We start from the raw sequence: 5,983 nt of genomic DNA, 5'->3' as shown, positions 1-5,983 counted from the left end.
CGAGTAATTGGATTAGACTACTGACCAGAGCACCATGACCGACCTACAGCGCTGTCCCTCTGTAATCCTCCTCACCTACTTTTGTAGGCAATCTGCACTTGCTGGTTAGGTAGTATGATCATTTCAGTGTGCACGTGTTGGTTGTGTATCTACAAATGCATACCTATCAGCCACAATATTAAAACAAGCTCCATGGCAGAATTGGCCTTCTTCAGCCAGACAAAACTACAAAACGAGGCAGCACCAAAGCTCTGCAGATCCTAATCACATAAAAAAATCATTGGTGTGTAATTAAACAAGGAAAATCCTTAGGGGACCCACAGGAAGCAGAAGGTATGCTCTCAGTATCTCAGCACTGGACACAAGGGGACATCCGAGGTCACTGCTATTTCGGTGGCATGTTGGCCCTCCACCGTTTTAGGCAGGTGGTTTTAATGTTGTGGCACATCGGCATATGTGTGCATTTAATGGAGATTAGAAGAGTGAAAGTGTAACCTGATGGTCAGTCTAATCCTTTTTACCTGACAGCCATCTGCTGTTGTGATGCTGCTAAGTTGAACTCTCTGAAACAAACAACCAACAGTGAGTAATTCTTCCTTTCTTTGATGAGGCCTTCTCATCCTGTGAGAATATTACTGGTTATGTTATAGTTCAGAAGAGTATGGATGCCAAACTGTCTGACTTAAACATGTTTTGTTGACCAGAAAATGTTTGCAAACCAGTCAGGAACACCATTAATGAGACCCGGCTCCAGGAAGACCTCTTGGCGTCTGACTGCCAGCTTGTTAGTTGTTTAGCCTAACCAGTTTAACGGCATATTTTCTTCCTTATACACTTGGACTACATTGCTATGACAATGACTCACAATTTATCATAACATCATAACATTTGTTTCCTTTCTCAGAGGTGTTCTGACATTGAGCAATGAGCTCATTTCCTGTACAACCTGTCCTCCCCACATGTTGGAGAAGGAGTTGGAAGCTCTGGTTGCTTGTCCCATGTCCAGCGATAAGCAACCTAAGAGGCTGAAATCCTCCATTATGGGAGAAAAAATAACAGCAAATAGCTGTGAACTACAACAAATCTGATGCGTTTAAATATGCAGAACATGTTGTTCTTTGTACAAACCATAGTGAGTCATGGTGATAAAGTGTTATAATTTCATTGGTATTCAACTGCATTTTATTTTAGTTACTGTATTTAGCATCAAGACAAAGCTGCTTTTCATCATTTTACTGAGGCTGTACATTATGCCAGAAGCAAACTACACATGGGGATGTCACACGTGGTGTTTATAGATTATCCAGCAGCTGTTGTGGTTAAAGAGATCTATATGCAAACTCTCTGATCTGGATTAGCTGAACTGAAGGAGAGACACAACCCCACTTTTTCAGACACACACATATGCGCACAGTAACTCAAAAGCCTGTTTCTGAGTCGGCTGCTCTGTTTGTGTCTTTTTCGGAGCTCAAAGACCAAGTTAACCAAAGATGCTCAGACACTTATCCATAAGCTCATTCAACCATATGCTTTCTGCAAGATTTGGCCGCAGCAGAACGGATCACTGAGTCCCAATGAACCAGAATATCTAATCTTCTGTAGATGTGGAAAAACCATGTATGGTCAGTTCCCACATCAATACAGCAACAACTTCTTTCGTCCTTTATTGACGTTTATCGCACGGTTTGTAATTACACAAAATGCTTATTCAGGTTAAAAAAAACACTGCACAATGAGGAAAGATGTAAGAAACCAACATGTTTATTAATGAAGAGTGACGCCAAACATAAAGCAACCAGGCGTCACGAGAATATACTAACATCAAGTTAAGCCAGTCTTGTTAATTATTCAGGGCCTTTTCAAGTGTTATGCCAAAACAGACTCAGTATTCAGATCTAGCAAACTACACCTAAGGAACCAAACAATTAGAAATGCATAGTCTTCTTGTCTTGCTTGGCAACTTTGCTTAACTGAAAGCTACGTTAGTTAGTTAGTTAGTAATTAAAACTTGCCCTGGCCTGTGAAGGAGAGAATGAGAGGTGCGGTAACCTTAACAGGTTTGGTGGGTGTTACACAGTTAACATCAGGTGTTCTATTCATCTGTAAACCCTGCGAGGACACGTGCAAGTGACCATGGGGGAGGGGGAAGCTTGCTAAAATAAAACTTTCTATTGCTTTATTTGAACCTGTGGAGATGAGTTTATTCTTAATTACAGATAAACTTTTCTATCACTAACAGTCACCCAATTTGCAATTTTAATATGCTGTTCTCTTCAAGATCATTTTTAACCATTTTAACCATAGTTGGCAGTGTGATCCAAAAGAAAATGACTCTGAGTGACACTTACCTTAGCAAAGAAGAAAACACAGGTGTGAATCTGGTTTAGGTGTGTACAGGTGTGTTGTGTCATGTTGTGGATACCTGGATCCCAGCAACAGTTGAAGAAACACTGCTGCTGTCTGCAGTCTTATAATGTGATGTAAACAATGACTTATTTGAGAGAAATCAAGTCAGTTTCTCCCCGGCATTTCTTAATTTTCTACTTTTACATGATCAGGTTTACTGTGCATAGATTAGACTTGTAAATGCTCAAATGTTCATGAAACATTTAATCATTATGATTTCATTATTTAGCCAAATAAAACCATCTTCCTGACTTTAATAAAGCAGGCAAGTCGTCTGTGTTTCTCCGCTTGTTACAGAACCAACAGATCATTCAAATGGCCACAAACTCCAAAATAACACAGAGCAACAAAAAAAAAAGCTTTAAATGCTGGATTAGCAACGAGAACCTGGTGCAACAGTAATCAAGGTTATGCAAACCTGCATGACCACACGACTGTGAGTTCATTAGAGAGCTGTGGAGCTGAAAAGGTGTTTTATAAGCAAATGTTTAGATCATTTCCTAATCAAGCATTTGGAAGAAAAAATCCAATTCCCAAGCTTTATTTTTGCACGTAAACATTTAAAGTGCGACGCTGAAAACTAATTCCATTGTGTAGTTTGTCTGCTGTATTTCCCAGCAGAGAAACTGAGCACACTTTGTCATGTGCTTTTAAAAAGAGAAAAATTATCAGTTTTGGTATCAGTACACAAGGTTAAAATCACATTATGTACTCATGCGCTCTAAGTCCTTGACATTTGAAGAAACATCAGTTACACTGCAAAGTAAACAAGAAACCTTTGTAAGAAGATATGAAATCTGTGATGGTCGCTGAGATAAACTGATTTGCTTAAAAACATTTTTTATCATCAACAAAAGTTCTAAAACCTCGGTAAAGATATATAAAATTATAATTTACAAGTTATATGAGATCTTGTCAATATTACCAACTTCTTTGTTTTGCAAATGAATCCAATTCTTTTCTCAAATTTTTTTATTTAACTGTACTTGTTTTTGTAACACGCAGCATCCTTGTTTTATCTGTCTCTTTGTAATCTATATAGAATCAATCCAATGCACTAATTCAAAGAAGATAAAACTTTAGTGATAAGATATCCCAATTGCAACAGAAGAACACAGATATAATCAGGTCAAAGTTCTGAGGTAACGTCATGCATTGCCTGCCACAGAGATTATCTGTTTCAGCGCAGCAGTGGATATAAGATTTTAGTGTTTTCAGAGTCAAGTCACTCTTTCCAAATACTATTTCTTAAAAGTAAGACAATATCTGTTGTTAAACACGTGGTTCCAGCAGAACCTCCGAGCCTGGTTCTGCTTTAGGTTTTTTCCTGTTAAATGCTAGCTTTGTGAAGTGCTTGCTCTCAGGAGGTTGTTGGATTGTTGTAGGGTCTTTACCTAATCGTAAAAAGCGCCTTGAGGTGACTGCTGTTGTGATTCGGCGCAATTTAAATAAACCTGAACTAAACTGAATTGAAATGGTACTGTGAACTTGCTTAAGCAGTTCAATGACACTATGAACCACCCCGTGTTGGCCCACACTCAGCTACCAGAGCCTTGCATAATCCATTTCCACAGAATCAGCCACAATTGCAGCACTCGGGGCAGAGACCGTTGAGAGCAGTTAGTCGAGCAGTCCTCTAATTCTCATCAGCACGTCAGTGAACATTGCTAACAATCATGTTATAATAGCTGTAGAAAGAAATACCTTGATTAATACCATAGTGATGGGCATGTTGACAGATGAGGTCAGACATGAGTCTCCATGGACTATGATGGCTAGGATGACACTGTGATCTATAGTCAGAGGAGGGAGCAGGTGGAAGATAGCCCGAGGATGTATAGGTATGCACTGGAGAGAAGATAAATGAAATACAATAGAAGCAAGACAGAATACATGTGTGTGAATGAGAAGGAGACAGGTGTAACAGTAAAGATGCAAGACAGGTGAGTTTAAATACCAGACAGTGCACAATAGAGGTGAAGAAGTGAATACATGCAGGGTGAAGCAGGTGGAGACAAGTGTCAGGAGGGATTTGTGACAGAAGGATAGCAGCAAGAGTTAAATGTTTGTCAGATGGTAGTGGGACCTGCTATGATATATGTTTTAGAGACAATGGCACTAACAAAAAGACAAGAGATGGAACTGAAAATGTTAAGATTTTCATCGTGCGTGACCAGAAAGGACAAGGTTAGAAAAGAGGAACAGCTTGGGTTGAGCATTTTGGAGGCATAGTTAGAGGGGCATGGCTTAGATGGTTTGGAGATGTGCAGAGGAGGATAGTGGATATACTGGACAAAGGATGTTGAATATGAAGCTTACCGCAAAAAAAGAAAGAAAAAGAGCACAGAGAAGATTCATGGATGCTGGAGATGCAGAGAGCTGGTGTAATAGAAGAGACAACCAATAACTGAACAGTTTATTGGTATATCAACATAATAATTTGCCTGTAGTTAGCAACTGTGATCAGTAATACACTGTTTAAGTCCTATAATCTGCAAAAGCAAACCAAAGAAACTCGCATGTAAACATGTTTTTGTTTGATTTGATTTATTGATTTATTGATTAGCATTCAAATATCTCAGTGAATACAGAATAAAGATTACCACAAAGCAAGAAAGCACGAGACAAGGCTAATCAAAAGGTATTGGCTGAAGCATTTGCTTATTACGCCAACCCTTTTAACAAAAGATCTTTTTGCATGCAGCTCCTGTACACAGGGCTCGAAGCAATGAATAAAACAAAGCAAAGCAAAAACAAACAAACAAACAAACAAAACAAAAAAACTTTCCACCTTAGATAAGTAACTACATCAAAGCAAAACAATCAAGAGTTTCAGTATTATTATTTTTGCTCTTTTCATTCTTGATTTATATATTTCTCTATTTTTAAACATGTTTTTAAACAAGGAAAATGAACTACACCTTTTTAAATCACTGTCATAACTATTCCACAGGTTAACTCCTCTAACAGAAACACATCTCTGCTTTATATTTGTCCTTATCTTGTTTTTTTTTTTAAAGAAATCTGTTCCCCTTAAGTCATATTGACTCTCTCTGACTTTAAACAGCTTCTGAGTACTTGTTTTAGATCAGAGACTGACACTTTCATAAAATAAACAAAATGATGTCTCAAAAATACTTGATAGCTTAATCAATATTTTAATTAATGATTAGTTGCAGACCAAATACACGAACACTGGATTGTTTAGCTAATGTGGTTTGGCAGGTGATTGCTCAATTTCCACATAGCAGCTGCTTGCCAAACAAGTTTTGGCAAAGATAAACTGCTGGTTTAGGGCATTGAAGAAGTAGTGCACAGATACCTAGATCACATTATATAAAATTAACTATAACATATATTCGTCTCAAATGCGGAATATGGTTATAATGTGATTTAATTCTTGATCATTTACGATTATAAACTCGGCCTATGAATAAAAACTACAAAACCGCTTCTTCGTTTATGGAATGTACCTTTCTGTTCCTGATAGTCTCTGATTGGTGAGTTTTCATAAAGTGCGATGTGATTGGCTCATGCAAGCTCATGCGAGCGGCGTCACTCAGTGAATGCCTGCCTC

Source organism: Perissodus microlepis, chromosome 17 (assembly GCF_051167445.1).
Source record: "Perissodus microlepis isolate ML-2025 ecotype Zambia chromosome 17, ASM5116744v1, whole genome shotgun sequence".
Lineage (NCBI taxonomy): Eukaryota > Metazoa > Chordata > Actinopteri > Cichliformes > Cichlidae > Perissodus > Perissodus microlepis.
Note: the sequence above shows the minus strand (reverse complement) of the source record.